The sequence below is a fragment of the Cavia porcellus genome, unplaced genomic scaffold (genome assembly GCF_034190915.1).
Source record: "Cavia porcellus strain 051 isolate PalLab524CR breed Dunkin Hartley unplaced genomic scaffold, mCavPor4.1 scaffold_12, whole genome shotgun sequence".
Classification (NCBI taxonomy): Eukaryota; Metazoa; Chordata; class Mammalia; order Rodentia; family Caviidae; genus Cavia; species Cavia porcellus.
Genome location: NW_026947495.1, coordinates 84,649,048 through 84,668,331, shown reverse-complemented (window position 1 = coordinate 84,668,331; position 19,284 = coordinate 84,649,048). Strand labels below are relative to the sequence as shown.

Sequence of the window (19,284 nt, the reverse complement as noted above, 5' to 3'; positions counted from 1 at the left end):
GGGACTCGGCAAGACCTTGTCTCAAAATCAAAAAGTCTGGGAATGTAGCGTAGTGTCAAGGCCCTCAGTACCAGAAAAAATAGGAAGGAAAAATGAAAATAAAGAACAACAACAACAAAAAAACACTGATATTCTTATGTATTCCAATGATTTGTGTCTCTGAAATCAGATTTCCCCAGATTCAGATCTTTATCACTTACAAAATCTGTTAACCTCAGATTTAGGATTCTTAACTACTCCGTGCCTCAATGTCCTAATCTATAAAATGAAGAAAATCATGTATTTGCCTCATGTGCTCTCTTTTATTCTGAATTGAAAGAGATAAAACAAAATAACTCAGTATGTATACTACAGAATCATCTGCGGGTAAAAGAGAAAATACTTCTGTACTTCTTTCTAGATATGTATCAATTATTTTTGGAAGAATAAAATACTATAAAAATTGATTGCTGCTGGAGAAGAAAATTGAATGGCTGGGATTTAAAATAGAAGGGAAATGGTTCATTGTATATTCTGTTCCCTGAGGTTTTAAACATAAGAATGTAATTCTTATTTTTTTGTTGTTGTTGTTGGTTTGGTTTGGATTTGCAGTACTGGGGACTGAGTGCAGTGGCTTCACACTGAGCTTCAACCCCAGCCTCTTTTCAATTTTTTAAATTTTGAGATGGAGGCCCTCTAAGTCACTAAAATTCCCAGGCTTGGCTCAAACTTGCCAGCATGCTTTGTTTCCCAGAATGCTGCCGTCACAGGGGTGCACCACCTTAGCCAGCTATAATTTCTATTTGTCTTAGCACTTTCCAGAGAAATACAAAGAATATGGGGTCTGAGATATACAGAAGGAGAGTTATAATGAGGGTTTGGCTCCCTTGATAGTACAGGCTGAGAAGCCAGAGGCCCAGGACAGCTGGTATGCTATTCAGTCCAGGGTGAAAGCCTGAGATCCAGGGTTGCTGCTGGCCGAGGGCAGGAGAAGACAGAGGAGCAGCTCTAAAAGAGGAAGCACGTTTGTCCTGTCTCTGCCTTTCTGTTGGATTCAGGTCAACAACAGCCTGGATGATGCCCACCCATGATGGTGAGGTGGCCCTCAGTCTACCTATTCAAATACTAATTTCTCCTGGCAGCCCTCACATAGGCACATCCACAAAAGCTGTTTCACCAGCTACCTGGCCATCTCTTAGCTGAGTCAAGCTGACCTGTGAGATTAGCCACCACACTAATCCTCCCCCCAAAAAACATGAAAAATTTTTTAAATTCCTGTTCACTTCCTGTACTCACACAAGATACCTAAATCAGTTCTCTGGTCCTGTTACACCCACTGGCCATAAATTCTTAGACAAACTCTCTCAACTTGACTGCTCAGGCTCCCTGTGACCCAAGCTGAACCTGCCCATCCTACATTCTTCCAAAACCCTGCCTCCTTCCTCCCCATCTCTAGGCAAACCTCATTGTTCCTTATTTGCCAAAGTGACCACAGTGACCACAATTTATTGCCACTTTAGAACTTGGTAAACTTAGAGTGAATTGATTTGTTTGCAGCTCCTCCTCTGTATCTCTCTCCCCACCCCATTTTCTCTAATTGCTGTCAGCAAACACCAGATCTTCTCCCTGACCCTCCCAGAGCTTGATTATCAACCAAGGAGGGCTTGCATTGGAGTCCTGCTGCGTTAACTTAGACCTGCATCTCTCAAAGGGAAGAAGAGTTGAATGGGTCCAAAACTCCTTGGAATCTGCACATGGTGGTGCATGCTTGTAATCCCAGCACTCGAGAGACTGAGGTAGAAGGATCATTGTGAGTTCAAGGATAGCCTGGACTACATAAGTGAGCTCAAGGTCAGCCAGAACTGCATAAGAGATCGTGTCTCATAAAGACAACAAAACCAGTCAAAACTCCTTGAGCAAGTGGCTTTCTTTCTCCAAAGGGAAAAATAAATCCATAAATTCAGGAAGTGGAACTTCCCTATTCTCCTCCCACACAGGGCCTGACCTCTGCCCAAGGGAAAAGCCATGATGAGACACTATCAGGCAGATAAAAGAATCCTCCCTGGGCTGACATATCACATGGCTGAAGATGGGAAAGGCCTCTTCTGCATCCCATATCTACAACCTTACCTTGGAGAAGATCCAAGGCCAAATGCCAGGCTCAGACCAGCTTAATTCGTTTCCTTCGTCTACTGACACCCCTTGAGCCCTACCACTTCTAAGTGCTCCCACTGGGGAACTCTTAAAGCCCTGTCCCTCTCAGTGCAAAGTCCCTGCTCCCAGCAGCTCAGGTCCCTTCCCCAAAAGTAACCAGTGTGAACAATTTGATCTTCCCTGAGACAATCTATATCTCTACTAATCAGGTACGTCCTCTAACAAGGCCTCTACCAATCTGACTCCACCATGAGGAACCTGCCTGCTCCCTGACTCCTAGCACAGTGTTCAAAAAAGATCATCCCAGGAAACCACAGCTGCTCAAGCCCTTCCATCTGTTGTCCAATGAATAGCCCAGCTTGAACAATCTGTAAATAATCCCACAGAACCTACAGAAAAATGTAAGCTTCACAAACACAGGCTTTCTTAGACAGCTTTGTCCAACACCAGGCTCTTCCCATCTTGAAACAAGAGCTCCCAAAATTGCTTGCAAATCAGCCATCACCTTTCAACCACAATTACCCATAGCAGTGACAAAACCCCAAAGAAGAGCCAGCTTCAGACTGCATCTGATGCCTCAAATTCCAGGAAGTATAAAGTTGAGCAACAGGAGGAGTGAATTGCTAATAGTGACCCAGGTGATGCCACTTTCCCCAAAGTAGCCCATGAAGCTGGGCAATGGGTGGTGAATTCCCAAAATCTCAGCTACTTCTGGAGACAGATATAGGCATATTTTGAGTTCCAGACTAATCTGGGCAATAGAACAAGACCTCCATCTCCCCGCTCCACAGAATGAAAGCTTGAGGATGTGCATGTGCCTGCATGTACCTGTTTGAACATTTATGTGTAAGAATGATTGTGCATGTTTGTATTTCTCTATTTGCATATATAAATGCCTGTTTGTGTATGTGTGTGTGTGTGTGTGTGTGTGTGTGTGTGTGTGTGCATGCAAGTGTATCTGAAGAGACTGAGATAAGGCAGAGTGGTTGGACCAGGGACACAGAGAAGTATCTTTGGCTGTCTGAGCCCAGAAGTAGCTCAGCTGGCACTTACCTCAGCCCCTCCCCTACTGGCCATGTGTCCTCCAGATTGAGAACCTCCTTAGACAGTTCAATGGCCTTGTGTGTGAGGTCCCCAGCCCTCTCCCTCAGATGGTGAACACCTGGCCTCTGCATTGCATCCGCCTAGAGCAAGAGTGTCCTGGGAAAGGCCATAGGCCTGATAAGTGAAAGGTAAAGGCGATTGACCAGACTCCAAAGGGAAGATACATGGAGCTACAGCTGAGCTCCCAAGGATTGGGGGAGTGATGGGATTACTCCTGAACTTATCAAAACCATAGCCCTAAACCTAACTTCAACTTAGAATTAGCCCTAACCACAGCCCTAGCTATAGACATATCCCTAAATGTAACCATAAAGCTACCTGTAAATTTAACCCTAAATATACACTTATCCTTAATTGTAACAGTAGCCCTAAATCTAATAGTAACCCTAAGCGTACCCTTAGGCGTAGCTCCTACCCTAGCCCTACCACTAGTCCTAAACCTAAATGTAACATTAACCTTAAACCTAATCATGGGGAAACCTAGTCCTAGTCCTAATCCTAATCCTAGTCCTGATATGAACCTTAAACTTAACCTCGACTTCTATTCTGAACCTAACCTGAAACCTAATTCTAACTAACACAAAACAACTCTAGCACTAACCCTCAGCTGGTGGATCCCTGTCTTTAACCCTAAAACTTCTGAAACCTCCGGCCTATTCCTTGCCCTACCCTTCACCCTTGTTCTTCCCATATCCCTAGACCTATTATTAATGTTACTCCTGAAAATTACATATAACCATAAAACTAATTCTATCACAAACCATAGTGAACCGATCTTATCCTAAACCTGGTGCTGGAATAGCCCTATCCTTTTCCCTAGACCAATCACTAACTCTGTTAACCTAATCCAAAACCTAACCCTAAACCTAAACCTAACTTTAAACATCACTGAACCCGAGAGACATGGGATCAGGGTTAGGATTTGAATCTAGATGGTTCGCAAAAATCTCATGCAGTCATATGTGCAGGATTTCAGAGGAGGCTGGATCTAGCCCAGTGGTAGCAAACCTAACTCATATGTGTTGTTTTTCTTTTACAATGAAAGAATGTATAAATAAACAATTTAATGTATAAATTGTTTTTTCTAAACTAAAACCTCAGTGTTCAGGTTTAATTGCAGAGTGGGAACTTTGAAATAAACGAATGAATGTGTTTTAGGTTACACTTTGGGCAAGCATCTCTAAAGCATTTGCCATCACTGACCTAGGGTGTATGATTCTGGGATTAAGTGTGTGGCACTGAATCATAATTTTGGGTGTGGGAGATGAGAAGATTCAATCAAGTTGTTTGTAGCCTGGATGGGATATAAAAGGGGATTGCTGCTGCTTTTTGCTTGCTGCTTACTGCTTGCTTCCATGCCATGGATTGTTCTCCTCTGTGATGCCCCCTCTGTCATTGCACCGTGCCTTGGAGCCAGCTGATTATGGACCACAAAAGCTCTACAAACTATGAGCTTTCAACTTAAGGCTGGTGGATATTTTGACTCAGCAACCATAAAAGTAACTAAAGGAAGGGTGTGTGTAGATGTTTTGCAGAAACCCAGTAGTGAATTGAAAGGAAGGCGCTCTGCACCACGGAGTTTGGAAGACAATGATTTATTATGTTAGCAGGCTGGTAGGCATCAGTTGCAAATCACCAGCCCTGACTGAGAGTCAAGCAGGAATTCATATACATTTTGTAAGCAGGCAGTACAAAAGCTGATAGGAGGTTATCATATAATTAGTTACATGCACTAAGTCATACATTGTCAGGCAGCACTAACTAAAGGAAATTGTTATGGAAAAGGAGGTGTGAGCAGAGTGCACAGAGTTAAGTGTGTCTTTGGGTTATTTTGTCTCGGATAGAAAGTCTGTGAAGCACATTAGAGAAACAGGCTATATTCTTAAGTGAGAAAATATAGTCCTTGCAGCTGGTAGTGGGACAGGCTGATGTGACCCAGGATATCTATGAAAAGCAGCTGTACATAGATGGTCAAGACTGACCAGGTTCAGCAGTCTAATTATGTGACAGGCAGGGTGAGCACATCTTGTCTTAACACAGTAATAGGCTGCTGATTGATTTTTTAAATTTCTTGCTATAAAATTACCATTATAGATGGATGGGGAAGACTATCACAGGTAATATCCTGCCCAGATCACTCCTACTGATGCCCCAGTAGGAGATATCACTTGCTTACAGTCATGAGCCTGGGCCCACTGGCAGAGTCAGAGTGCTGTTTAGAAAGGAATATGGGAGGGATGAGTCAACCTCCTATAGGAATCAGCCAGGGGCAAGACTTCTAATTGAAATGTTTCTCAAAAATAACAAGTAGTTACTGCTATTCACTGGAGCACAACAAACAATAAGGAAATTCAGCAGAGATTGGTATTTCATAAAGTTTTTATTAGTTACATACACTTTTACAAAATATTGGGTTTGAATGTGTTACTTTCATCCATGTATGTCGCATATTTTGATGATATCTAGCCCCACAATTACCCTTCATTTTATTGTCGTCTCTTCCATAGTCCCATACTGTTGTCTAATCAGGCTCCCCTCCTTCTATGAATATTGCTAAATTTAAATTAACACAGAGCACATTTCACAAAGTGGCAAGGAGAAAAGGGTACTGTGCTATGAGAAATAAAACATTTATGAAAGCCAGCAAAACAGTTGTTCATATTAATACATTAAATGTAAAACTATATGGAAACTATTGAGAGCTAATAATAATAAAATACAAAAGTAAAGGTAACAAATATAGGCCTGGGAAAATGGAAATCAAGGAGACTTTGATCTTGTGTATAGTTTTCTGTCATTTGGACTACTGTACACACATGAACACAATCTTGCCTTAATAAGGAAAGTACTAAAAAAAAGAACAACAACAAAAATTCCAAGTGAGGTCAAGCCATGGCAAGCGTTGAATGATCCAATGATCTACATTTCTTCAAAGTAAAATCAGACTATGCAGGATAACTTTTTTTAATGCCACTACCTAGGTTTGTAGCTGCAAATTAACTGACAGCACAATTGCTAAAAGGGAGGTTCACAAGACAGATTAGCACAGGAGATACAGATATGTGAGTGCAAATTGGCAGATGTCCACAAGCATCTTGGTGAAGGATGGTCTCTCAAATGACTCTGTTCCTGATTTGTCCCCAATCCTTGTGATAGAATTCACAGGGTCCGTCCAGGGTCTTCCTAAGCTTCTCTAGGACACCAGCTTTCATGTCGAACCCTGTAGTCATCCCCTATTGTAGAGAACAAAGATGTGCTCTGCTGTACCACGATGTGACATGAACTTCATGCAATTACCCATAAAATAACTACAAAAACAGTACCAAAAATTCTGACCACTAGGGAACAGGATCACCAATGCCAGCCCATGGGCATGGAAATACAGAGGGACCTGTGCAGGATCTGACAGGAATAACTGGCCCAAGGTCAGCAACCTCAGGGACTGTACCCCACGTTCACTCCCTATTAGATTGGACTGAAGTCTGTGGCCCATTGTGGTAAGATGCCCTCGGAGTACACATGGCACTGTCCTTGTGATCTCAGAGCGGCATCCAGGCAACAGGCATAGAAGATGCCACTCAGCCCTGCTGCAAGAGAGCAGACACTTTTTACAATGTCTTCTGCTGTGGGGAGGGGGACAGTGGGCTGGAATCGCAGGGCTCCCTGATCCCCACACTTCACAGCTTCTGCTGTTGGGAACCCTGGCCCAGCCCACTGAAGGCACATGTGGTCCCAGAGAGCTGTAGGTAACAACGTTCCAGTTCCTCCAGCTGCTCCTTGAGCTCCATCTTCTGCATGACTGCCAAATGGAGCCAGACGGTCCCCCTCCCACCTTCTCTCCCCAGCCCAGCAGGGCAGATGCACTCACCATCAGCTTTGCCATGGCCTGATTTCTGACCTGGTGGCTTTGCCCAGACAGGCAGTCATCCTCTCTGCTGGAGCCAGCACCTCCTCAGGCTCACCCTGGGTCAGGGTTGCCAGGCAAGCCAGGCACTGGCATGGCTGCTTCTGTTCCCTCAGCTGCTGATGCTGTCAAGTGAGTGTTTCCTGGGCACTGGCAAAATCTTCATTAATAATGCTGCCTGAAGGAAGCAGAGTGTGATTTTGTGGGAGGACTGCTCAAAACAAGCTGGAGCAAAGGGCACAAAGAAGCTCCCTGTCTGTTGCTAGCATCTGTTGTTCCAAAGGGGAAGTTGTCTGATTGCTGCCTCGCAGGGAAGGCATGGGGTCCAGGGAAATCAGAGGGTGGGGAAGGTATTTGGGTGTCCAAAGGGACCATAAGGTAGCACAGAGAAAAGACAAAGACCAGTGCAACTCACCCTGGCATCTAGGCTATCCCAGGAATGGTCACACTGGTCCATATTGAACATGCCTGTCCTCTTTGTCCCCTTCATCTTCTATTGGGAGTTTCCAGAATGATCTATGGTCAACAAGTACCAGACCCTCTCCACCTTGACCCTGATGTGTCCTCTTGAGAGACAATGACCACCCCAGCACTATAAAGGCCTCTGTCACCAAAAGTCCTCCTGAGGCTCCATTCTGCCCTCAGGCACCTCCACTTACCTTGCCAACACAGAAGGAGCAGGCTCAGCGGGGATGACTGCTGCTTCTGCTGCTTGGTGGCTTCCAGATGCTGTGGTGGGTAGGATGAGAATATGGAAAAGACACGGAGGTGGCCAAGTCCTCCCATGCAGGAACCTGGACAGCTCCATTACCTGGGTCTCCTCTTGCCTGATTCTCCTCACACAGCAGCTGCACCATGAGCTGTTGTATGCAACAGAACTTGAGCTGTGTGTCTTTCTGAGAGATCAGCTGACACCAGGCCTCTGCATGCTGCCACAAGTGGGACAGGAGCTGGTTTCACTGTTGCTGCAGACACTGGGCCTCCTGGCTCTTGAGCGCCATCTGTGGAAGAGCCTGGCATGTGGCTAGGGATGACTTGCTGCTTCCTGAGTAAGCCCATAAATGCAGGGACAGAACACAGGCTCATGGGCAGTGATCTGCACTGACTCTTTAACCTAATGACTGCTGGCCCAGTAGGAAAGGCTCACTTGCTTCTATCAGTGGGATTGGAGTCACTGGCAGCATGGTTTGGTTCATCCAAACAGACAATTATGAGGCAGTGATTTGCCCTCCTGTAAGAATCACCCGGGTAAGGTCAGCCATCTTGCCACACCACAGTGACAAGCCTCATTGTGGCCTCATCTCAGTCCCCAGGGAGAACACACATGGTTCTAGGCACCAAGCTGCCCAGAGAGAGGAAAGAAAACTGTGGAGGGCACAGCTCTTTGGAAGGGGGATGGGGGGCATAAAGGAAGACAATAGGCAAAAAAAAAAAGGCACAAACCTGAGGTGATGCCACCAGTGAGAGCAGCTCCTGGGGAAGGGACACCACCACGTGACACAGTGTCATCAGCAGAAGGAAGTGCAGGAGCAGAGAGGTCTTCAAGCCTGTCACAGAAGGAGGCAGGTTTAAGGGGGACATGAAGGACAGAAGATACCTAAGTACCATAGTCACAAGGGAACAGAGCACGTAACAGGGCTGCAGCAGTCAGGAGACAATCACGCATGCTGGGCGACACTGGGAGTGAGGATGTGGCTCCCCCAGGCTCCAGGCCACAGGCTCGCATTGCAGATGTCCAAAGCTCAAAACACAGGTAGACTGATCCCCCATGACCTTGCTCTGCCTGCAGCTCAGCAAATGACTGTCCAGAATGGGACCTGGGACAGCCTTAGGATGCTGGACGCTGCTCCTCAAAGACACTAGGTGCCACATGGACCCTGCCTTTATGATCATTTTAAAATCAGAGTTCCCCGTAAGGGACCACTGGGACTCAAGTGGTGCAGCTAAAGATAAAGTTCGAAAGACATTCAGGCCCATGAAGTGATTTTTCTGATGTCATCCAGTAAGCTAGTGGAAAAGAGAACTCAAAGGTTCTTCTCCTAATCCTGGGGCCCAGAGTTCTCCTTTCACACACTGAGGGGCTTTCAGAAGCCTGAAAATGAGTAGCTGTTCTCACTGGTGTGGCTTCCCTGACTGAGGAGAATCAAATAGCAACTGCCATTTGCAGAATGTTTCCACTAGGCCCTACTGAATTCACACACAAAAAAAATTCATTTGAATGGTGCAAGTGTACATAAAATGTTCCTTCCTGTCTTCTCTCCTTCTCTCTTTCTCTGTTTTTTTTAGTGCTGGGGATCAAACCCAAGGCTTCATACAACCTTGTCAAACACTCCGCCACTGAGCTACCATACCCATAGTTTCCAAATGCAGAATTCTAAACCAGCACCTGACACTTTTCTCACCTGAATCATCACCCCCTATCAACCGCTACTGCCAGTGGAACTCCCAGCAGCCTGGTCCCCTAAAACTCACTTCTGAAGATGTGTAAAAATCACCAACAGTGACTGGACCAGGATAACTGCTATTTTAAATCTTTTTCTTCTTCTACAAGAGCACTAATGCTATTTATTTAGTGAAAATACTCTCAACTGTGGAACGGAAAATCAGTGATGTTTATGAAAATGATAAATCCCCATATCACATCGTCTATGGGACAATGGGAAGGGGGAAAACATACCTTAGGGGACCAGGTATGAAAATCAGTATACAGGTGATGACAGTGAACAGGGGTTGGGACTAACCACATTCTACCCCTTTCTCCCTTTTCCTAGATCTATTGTGCTCTAGCCTCTTCTCGACTGAGGTCCTTGGATATGGGGTTCTTGGAGTTCTGGTTTGGGGCAGGAGAAGGATAGGGCAGAGCCCCAAGTGGGGCCCTGAAGTGACCACCAGAGTCACCAAATTCATGGAGGGTGGGGCGTGGCCAATGGGAAGACAGGCTGTGAGGAGTGCTGACAGCGCACTGAGGGTTTGTTTCTGACCATGGTGCAGCAATTGGGAAACACAGCCTGAGTCCAGGGGCTGCAACCCTATATGACTTACCTTTTTGAAGGCTTTGGTAGTATAGGTGAGGTAACATCCTTAACATCGTGTAGAATTCAGCAGTCAGTCCATCAGGGGCTGGGCAGTTTGTAGTTGGTAGACTCTTTTACTTTCTCAGTTGTTTGCTTGTTATGAGGATAAATATTTTTGTACCGTCTTGGGTTAGCTTTGGCAACTTGTACTAGGAAAGTGTTATTTCTTCCTATTTTTCCACTTTATTGGAATGCAATGTTTCATAATAGCTACTATCTTCTGAATTTCCAAAGAGTGGATTGAGATTTCCCCTCTAATTACATTGATGTGAGCTTTTACTCTCTTTCTCATGATAAGTTTGGCCAAGAGTTTATTTTGTTTATTCTTCTGAAAAAAACAGCTTTTCTGTTTGTTGATTCTTTGTATTGTTTTTAATTTCAATTTTGTTGATTTTCAGTCTAAACCTTGTGATTTCCCTTCTTAGTGTTGGTTTGGGCCCAGATTGGTGTTATTTCTTGAATATCTTAAAGTTTCTTATGATGCCTTTTATTTGAGTCCATTTAGTTTTCTTAAAGGAACAGTTAATTACAATCAACTTCCCTCTTAGGACTACTTTCATAGAGCGCCAGAGGTTCAGAGGGAGTTGTGGCACTGCCATTAACTTCCAGAAATATTTTGATGGAATCTCAGCATTGTTTTAATGTGCATGTCTTGACTGATCAGTGATGTCGAACATGTTTTCATGCATTTTTTTTGTCATTTCTACTCCATCTGAGAAGTGTCTCCATTGCATATGGCCATTTTTACATTTGGTCTTAAAATGGGGAGGAGGCTGGTATCTGATTGTTTTCAGTTCTTTACATATTCTAGATATTAGCCTTTTGTCTGAGGAACACCAAGCAAACACTTTTCCTGCTCTGTGGGTTGTCTCTTCACTCTATTAGTGGTTTCATTTACTGTGCAAGTCTTTTTTGTAATAAAATGCGATCCCAGTTGTTGATTTTTTGTAATAGTTCCATTTGATTGGAGTTTTGATCTTAAAGTCTTTACTTACATCAATGTGTTCAAGTGTTCTATTTATTGTTTCTTCCTGCAGATTTAGTGTTTCTGTTTTAATATGTTGATCCATGTTGATTTTAGGTTAATGCATGAAAGATATGTGTCTCTTTGAATCTTCATTTTGTAGAAAACCAGCACCATTTTTAAAGAGGCTATCTTTTGTCAAATGAAGGTGCTTGGCTCCTGTTCAAGCATAGCTGAGTGAATATGTCTGGAGTTGTTCTACATCTCAAATCTGTTTCTTTAATCTTCAGGTCTGGTTTTTGTAGTTGTGGTTGTTATTGTTTTTATTTTTGTTTTTTGACAGTACCATGCTGTTTTCATCACAGTAGCTTTGTAGTAGAGTTTCAAGTAAGAGATTGTGATGCCCCTTGCTTTGCCTTTATTGCCCTGAAATGGGTTTTGCTATTCTAGGTCTCTTCTGGTTCCAAAGGAATTTTAGGATTATTTTCTCTAATTCCATGAGATATGCTGTTGAAATTTTGATCAGAATTGCATTAAATCTGTGTAACAATTTTGGAAGTATGACCATTTTCACTATGTTAGGTATTCCTACCCAAGAGCATGGCATATTTTTCCATTCTCTGATATCCTCTTCAATCTTATTTTTCAGAGTACTATAGTTTTCAATGTAGTGGTTTTTACCTTTCTCATTAGATTGATTCCTATGTATTTCATTTTTCTGGATGCTATTGTGAAAGGTATTTTTATTTAACTTGTCTCTCAGTGAGTTTGTTAGGAGTGTATAGGCAGGCTGTTGATTTTGGAGTGTCGACTTTATATCCAGTTATGCTACTGATTTTGATTATTAAATCTAAAGGTTTTTAATTGAGTTTTGGGGGTCATCTGTGTAGAATATCATGTCACTCACAAATAATGATAGTTTAACTTCTTCCTTTCCTTTTTATTTTTCTTGTCTAATTGCTCTGCTAATGTTTTCAGAACTATATTGAATAAGAATGGTGACAGTGGACACCTTTGTCTTATTCCTGATTTTAGAGTGAAAGCTTTCAGTTTTTGCCCATTTAGCATAATGTGGATTTCTCATAGAAGACCTTTTTTTTAAACTTCACTTAAGACCATAGATGACTTTTATCAGATTGAGATAAATACCATTAGTATGAACTCATATGTAGATATATAGTAAAGGAAATATGCAGGGAAATCATTCCCCATCACATTATCAAAAAACCTTTAAAAATATCTGGGTATGAACATGACAAGAAATTTTTACTGCAAACCTACTATAATGCAAGTGTACATAATCACATGCATAGATGTGATTAGTAAAATATGATTAAACAAAGTTAAGTGGAAATACTAATCGGGGACAGGAGAAGTTTCTATTGAAATTCTACAAGTTCTTCCACAAATCATTCTATAAATTCAGTACATTGGCATCATATAATCAAGAGATTTGTACTTGTAGTCAAGGAGCCAATTCTAGAATCCTAAAAGCCATGTGAGATTCAGATGTTTCAAAAATATAATGATTAGCATGGTTGGTGCTTCTTGCCTGTAATCCCAGCACTTAAGATCCTGAGGAATGAGTTTGATGCTAGAGTGGGCTACAATGATTCAAGGCCAGCCTGGACTCCTTAGTGAAACTTGCCTCAAAAAGATAGAAAAAACAATGTAATTAACATAACAAACGCAAGAGTAAAAAGAAAAGTATACATAGAATGATCAAAATTGCCAGATTCTGCACCTGGAATGCAACATACTTTTTCAAAAGGAAAAAAAGTAACAAAATACATTACAAGATTGAGAAACACTGTGAGTAAGAGAAAACAATTTTTGACTTTTTTTTGTTACCAGGGATTGAACTCACAACCTCGTGCTTGTGGACAGGCACTTAGCCACTGAGCTAAATCACTGACCTACCTTTTAAAATTAGAAAATCATTGCAAAACTGAAAGGGAAGACAAGATTAAAGAAAATAGCATAATCACAATAAAAAACAATAAGTTGAATTACATTATAAAAAAGAAACAGAAAAAATATTTAGAATGAAATTCAAATTATAAAGATGGTGACTATAGTTTCCAGTAGCTACTATACTACCAGAAAAAAGAGAATCAGTTGTTATGGATATAACTCCTAAAATATAGTGGACTATCAGAATTCAAATATGGTACAGATTCACATCAGGTTCACTCTATTTCAAGAAACAAACATGTTTAATGATAAAACTATTTCTTTCTCCCAAAATGTGTTCTGCCCCTGATTTCAGTCAGATAATTTCTCTCTGGCCTTAATAAAATAATGTAGCACTTAGGAACAAGGATGCAGCCCAACAGCCCTGCACTGGAGGCCAAGATGGAGAAGACCTCCATGGCCACCATCACCTTCCCCCTGATGCTGTGGTATACAGGAAGGAAGGTAACCCACACCCTGCAGAACACCAGCATGCTGAATGTCAGGAACTTTGCTTCATTGAATGTGTCAGGCAGGTTCCTCACCAGAAAAGCCACAGTGAAGCTGACCAGGGCCAAGGAGCTCAAGTATCTCAGGACACAGTAGAATGCAGTGAGGGAGCCCTTGTTACATATGATGATGATGTGACCATGTTCAGAATATGCATCTGTGTCAACATAGGGTGGATTTGTCCCCATCCAGGCTGCACAGAGAGTAAGTTGGATCAGGGTGCAGATGGGGTGATGTAGTTAGGTGCCTCTGATACCAGGAACTGTCTCATCCTTCTGCCTGGAGTAGTGACTTTAAAGGCTAGCATCACAGTAACTGTTTTAGACAAGACAGTGGAAACAGCCACAGTGAACACAACTCCAAATGTGGTCTGCTGGAGGATGCAGGTGGCTGTGCTGGGATGGCCAATGAAGAGAAAGGAACAGAGGAAACAGAAGATGAGGGAGATGAGCAGCGTGTAGCTGAGATCCTGGTTGTTGGCCTTGACAATGAGAGTGTCTTGGTGCTTCACAAAGATCCCAAGGACAGCAGCTGTGAGGACAGTGAGAGTCAGGGCAGTGCCAGCCAGAGCTTTTCCCACAGGATCTTCATAAGCCAGAAATGTTACAGATATTTGAAGACAGTGATTTCTCTGAGCATTGACATAGTGATGTTTTGGATACTTTACACATTGTTTCATATCTAGCAGAAAATATATTTTCATTTATGTAGCTTTATGATTTCTTTGTTATTCATAGACCCATACCCAAAACATGATGGACTTGAACTATCCTATTGCATGATAACTATTTGTTGATTATGGGTTTTTTTTTTTTTTTTGGTCTTTTTCCTTTTTATCGGTACCAGGGATCGAACTCACGACCGCCTGCTTGCAAGGCAGGCACTTATGCCGCTGAGCTAAATCTCCAGCCCTGATTATGTTTTTTTTTTAAATATTTAGGATGGAATAAAAACTTTCCACTCACATATATTCCCTGTATAAAATTTAATTTTCTTGAAATAAGACATCCTTAAGTCACTTTATTGCCAAGCCTTTGCTCAGATTTAAAAGGCACTTGCCTCAGTTCCCTACCACTGTATTCCAGGCAGGTACCATCCCATCCCATTTTTCCATTCCTTTCCAGAAACAAAATCATAGGAAGGTGTATAGAGAATAGCTCCGAAATAATACTGAGTGAATAACTCCTGAATAACAGCAGCACTTAGCAGTGCTATTGTTTATTATCCTTTTATATCTAACATATCCATAACAGTATATCTTTATTTTTTAAAAACAGTGAGGATCTATGTATCTAAATCAAAGCTTTATAAATGATTGCCTTGTGTATCATTTAATGAGCAATCTCATATTAGGAAACCAACCTAATTTGCTAAGTTTCAGGGAAATATATATGAATAAAAATGATCAGTGTCAAATAATCCCATTTTTTAGTCTCTCCATTTGTGAATATGCTTTATGCAAAGTTCATGTTTAATTAAAATGTCCAAGGTGCATTTAAAAGTTTAGTTCTAGCAGCTGCCAGGGTCATGAATTCAGGCCAGGCCCCTGAGCATGTGCAGGTTGAATTTCAGCACACAGGGAATCTTGGAACATCATTCCCAGTTGATAAGACCATGCCCGACATCTGAAATCACTGGCGGATGAACAGGAGGTCCCTGTTAGACTAACTGGTCCATTCCCAGTGAAATGAAAGCAGCTGACAATGACCTCAATTCAGTCCTGCTCCCTGAACATGCAGGGGTTGAATCCCAGCACACAGGGAAGCCTTGGAATGTGGCTCCCAGGCAGTAAGACCATGACCCACATCTAAAATCACTGGAGAACACACAGGAGGTCACCATAGGCCTAACTGTCCCAGCCCAGTGAACTCTAAGCAACTGGTAGGAGCCTGAATTCAGTTCTAGGCCCTGAATGTGCACAGGTTGAATTCTATTGCACAGGGAAGCTCTGGGCCATTGCTGTCAGGTTGTAAGACCAATACCAATATCTGAAATCACTGGAGAATGCAGGGGGAGGACCCCATGAGCTTAACTGGCCTGTGTCTAGAGAATGCCAAGCTGCTATTGGGGACCTGAATTCAGTCTTGGGTGCTGAACATGCACAGGTTGGATCCCAGCACACAGAGAAGCCATGCATCATGTCCTAAATCACAGGAAGACATATGGGAGTTCACATAGGCCTAACTGGTCCATGTCCTGGGAACTCCAAGTGGCTAGCAGTTGCCAGCAGTCTGCCCAAGGAGCCAAAATAGGGCTAGGTGATTCCCAGTTCATGGGGGAAGCTTTGAAACAGCACTAAAAACCCAGACAATTAGGAAAATGACAAAATGAAAGATCAAAATGCAATCTCAAAATTCCAGCAAGTATAGGAGACATGAAAACAGAAGAATATATAAGCCATAGACCTGAAATTCCTGAAATTATAACAACTGAAGTTTACTTCTGAAACAACTAATATTCAGTTGTTACTGAAACAACTCTGGGAAACTATAAAATAACTTAAATCAGAAATAGTTTCCCAGGTAAAAGAAGAAATGATAAATGTAATGAAAGAAATGCTAAACACATCTAAAGAAGACATAGTTTAAAAACTAGAGGTACAATGCAAAAATATGGAAACTCTGAATGAAAAATATAAGAAACAAACAGAATACCTGAAGCAGATTCAAAGAGATATACAGGAAATGAAAAATTCCATCAAAAGTGGCAAAACTGCCTCAATGAAAGTGAAGATAGAATTTCAGACCTCAAAAATAAGATTGCAGTTCATGAACAGGCAAGGAAAGATCTTTTCAAAAACCAAGGAACCAGGAAATAATAATTCAATAACTGCAAGATGATGCAAGAAAAACAATATAAGATTGAAAAGGATAAATAAAAAGTGATAATATAAATGATATCAAGAGGCTATTTACAGAAGTAATAGCTGAAAAGTTCCCAAAAATGAGAATGGAAGTTGAAATATAGATCAGTGAAGCATATAGAATGCCAAATAACCACAACCAAAATAAAACTATATCCAGACATATAATAACTAACATCCCAGAAATTCATCAAAAGAACAGAATATTAAAAGCTGCTAGAGAGAAGAGACAAATCACTTATAAAAGAAAGCCTATCAGAATTACAGCAGACTTCTCAACACAAACAATGAGGTCAAGAAAAGCATGGAGTGAAGAATTTAAGACCCTAAAGGAAAATGACTTCCAACCCAGATTGATGCACCCTGCAAAACTATCCTTAAAGATGGATGGAGAAATAAGATACTTCCACAACAAAGAAGAGCTGAAGAACATCATGACCACCAAAACAACATTGAAAAGAATACTGAAAGACATTCTAGATAGACATAGGAAAAAACCACTAAGCAATGCAAACAGAGTGGAAAGGCAAAAAATCAACAGTGGAAAGATAATATATCAAAAGTAAACCAATATATATCAGTTGTAACCATTAATGTAAATGGTCTCAATTAACCGATTAAAAGAAACAGACTGACAGGATGGATCAAGAAGCAAAATCCAACCATATGATGTATACAAGAAACCCATCTAACAAAAAGAAAAGTCACAGACTGAAAATCAATGGATGGAAAAGAATACTCCATGCAACAGGATCCCCCCCTAAAAACATGGGTAGCTATTCTGTTTGCAGATAATATGAACATCAAGGCAAATCTGATTCAAAGAAATAAGGAAGGTCACTACATACCAGTTAGGAGAAGACTTCAAGAGGAAGACATAGGTGCAGAGGAGGAGCTGGGCGGATCTGGAGTGCCGGCAGAAGCCCCTTCCTTTGTCTGGAGGACTGAATATCTCTGCAAGCAGGGAGGGATCGCAGGTTCCTGAGGCACCTCGGCCTGTGGTAAGTGCTCAGCACACTCTGCACAAATCTCAGACTATTCCGGACCCCCCAGGCTTCTGGGTGCAGTGAAGTGGAGCAGCAGGTTAGAGACCACTACATCCACCTCCCCATCCAGGCTGCACTTGGAGGTCTGCTGAGCTCCCGACAGGTGGGCGGGCCTACACTATCCCCCGAGCCCAGCTGCGCCTAGCCATCGGTGTGCAGAGGAGGAGCTGGGCGGATCTGGAGTGCCTGCAGAATCCCCTTCCTTTGTCTGGAGGACTGTGGATATCTCTGCAAGCAAGGAGGGATCACAGGCTCCTGAGGCACTGCGGCCTGTGGTGAGTACACTAACCCGGCTGCGATTGAAGAATTGTGGAGCTTCCAAGGGGCAGGTGGGCGCACAGTGTCCCTGAGGCCCAGCTTGTCTGGAACTGCGGAGTTCTGAACAAGCAGAGGAGGGCCATTGGTTCTGCAGGCCCAATGGCTTGGGGTAGCGTGGTGCCAGAGTCTCAGTAGCTGCAAACATAGAAGGGGATTTTCAACAGATCCTGAGGAAGCTTTCAAATAACACTTGAAACACAGAAATATAGGAAAATGACAAAACAAAAGACCAAATTACAACCTCAAACCTCCAGCCCATCTCAGGAAACCCTAGGAGGAATGTATTTAGAAGAAAATATATCCCATCCACCTCATATATCAGACACAATAGCTACTGAAGTTGACAAGCAACTCCAGGAAGCTTTAAAGAAATTCAAACTCGAAATAATTTCCCAGATAAAAGAAGAAATGATAAAAGAAATGAAAGAGATTCTAAATATATCTAAAGAAAACACAGATAAAAAATTGGAGGAACTAAACAAAAAGATAGAATCCCTAGACGAGCAATATAAGAAACAAACAGAATACATAATGCAGATGCACAGAGATATACAGGAAATACAAAACTCCACTGAAAGTTGTAAAAACCACCTTAATGAAAGTGAAGATAGAATTTCAGACCTTGAAGACAGGATTGCAGCTAGTGAACAGGAAAGGAAAGATCTTTTAAAAATAACAAGGAATCAGGAAACAACAATTCAACAACTGCAAGACGATGCAAAGAAGAATAACATAAGAATGATAGGGATTAATGAAAAAGAAGGAGACAACATAAAGGATATCAAGAGGATATTTAGAGAAGTAATAGCTGAAAATTTCCCAAGCATGAGATCAGAAACTGACATCAGGATCAGTGAAGCATATAGAACTCCAAATAGTCATAACCAAAATAAAACTACACCCAGGCATATAATAATCACCATCCCAGAAATCCAACACAAGAATAGATTATTAAAAGCTGTCAGAGAGAAAAGACAGATCACTTATAAAGGAAAACCTATCAGAATCACAGCAGACTTCTCATCACAAAAAATAAAGTCAAGAAGAGCAAGGAGTGAAGTATTCCAGATCCTAAAGCAAAATGATTTCCAACCTAGACTGATATATCCTGCAAAACTATCATTCAAAATAGATGGTGCAATACGATACTTCCATGACAAAGAACAGCTGAAGAACTTCATGAACACCAAACCAACCCTGCAAAAAATATTGAAAGTCAGTTTAGATACACAAAGGAAAAAACCACTAAGCAAAGCAAATAATTAAACAGAACAGAAAGATAAAGATGCAACAGCAGAGAGATAAGATTCCTACAATTAACCAGCATTTAACAGTAATAACCATTAATGTAAATGGTCTCAATGCACCAATCAAAAGAAACAGACTAGCAGAATGGATCAAGAAACAAAATCCAA

General features: G+C 41.9%; 1 long non-coding RNA gene across 8 annotated transcripts; it reads right to left on the bottom strand.

Annotated features, from left to right (window-relative positions):
- Positions 1–5,598: 5,598 nt before the first annotated feature.
- On the bottom strand, positions 5,599–18,070 carry LOC101788382 (uncharacterized). Of its 8 annotated transcripts, none has more exons than XR_010050997.1 (6): positions 10,184–18,070; positions 8,585–8,688; positions 7,953–8,142; positions 7,801–7,870; positions 7,106–7,657; positions 5,599–6,470 (listed from the first exon to the last, which is right to left on the bottom strand). It is a non-coding gene; the product is annotated as an uncharacterized LOC101788382 (long non-coding RNA). The 8 variants fall into 8 exon arrangements; XR_002789667.2 differs by having other exon boundaries at positions 7,106–7,319; positions 7,557–7,657; positions 7,801–8,142; positions 10,184–18,041; XR_002789668.2 differs by having other exon boundaries at positions 7,106–7,319; positions 7,557–7,634; positions 7,801–8,142; positions 10,184–18,041.
- Positions 18,071–19,284: the final 1,214 nt, after the last annotated feature.